Source organism: Gavialis gangeticus, unplaced genomic scaffold (assembly GCF_001723915.1).
Source record: "Gavialis gangeticus isolate Ggan-Ray unplaced genomic scaffold, GavGan_comp1, whole genome shotgun sequence".
NCBI lineage: Eukaryota > Metazoa > Chordata > Crocodylia > Gavialidae > Gavialis > Gavialis gangeticus.
Genome location: NW_017729030.1, coordinates 35,530,208 through 35,530,835, shown reverse-complemented (window position 1 = coordinate 35,530,835; position 628 = coordinate 35,530,208). Strand labels below are relative to the sequence as shown.

Genomic DNA, 628 nt, shown 5'->3' with positions numbered 1-628 from the left:
CGGCTGCCCACTCCTTAAGTCCCAGGGCTGGTCAACAGCTCATATAGGGATACGAACAACGAACAACTGTAACACGTTGAGGTGAAAACCGGAATTGTGACACCAGTCCAACAGGACAAATGGATGATCGAAGGTGAAAGCCGAGGTCGAAAGCCAGGTAGTAGATGAGATTGTGATCGGAGCCAGTAGGGTTGCACAGAATTGTGGTTGAGATTGAAAGCCAAAGAGTCCAGGAACCAGAAAATCAATATAGCACGAACGAGAAATAGTAACGCAGCGAAAACCCATGCTGGAGGAGACTGATAGGCCACAGAGCCTAACTGAGAGACAGTCCCTGAAGACCAGCCTCTGTCCTCAGTTGAACGGCTCTCCCCCCCCAAGGGAGGGGCTCACTGATCTTTTATAAGAATTTGGTGGTCAATCAAAACACTTTCTCAAAGAAATTTTTAGTCCGATTACCTCATGCTTTCAGCTGTCACTGAGCATGCGTCTGCGGGGAAAGTAGGTCAGTAATGACTGACAGGTCCTCAGGTCACCCAGGGGGCACGAGCTGGGTGAGCCTTGGAATTTTCCACTCACAGAGTTAAATGCGCGTGTCAGTTTCAGCTCTTCTGTGTTGTCAGCACAC

At 49.4% G+C, this 628-nt stretch overlaps 1 protein-coding gene across 1 annotated transcript in view; it reads right to left on the bottom strand.

Moving 5' to 3' along the window:
• Positions 1-628, bottom strand: part of PCDH10 (protocadherin 10) — a 160,566-nt gene that overhangs the window by 154,752 nt on the left and 5,186 nt on the right. The gene's annotated exons all lie outside the window — the stretch shown is intronic.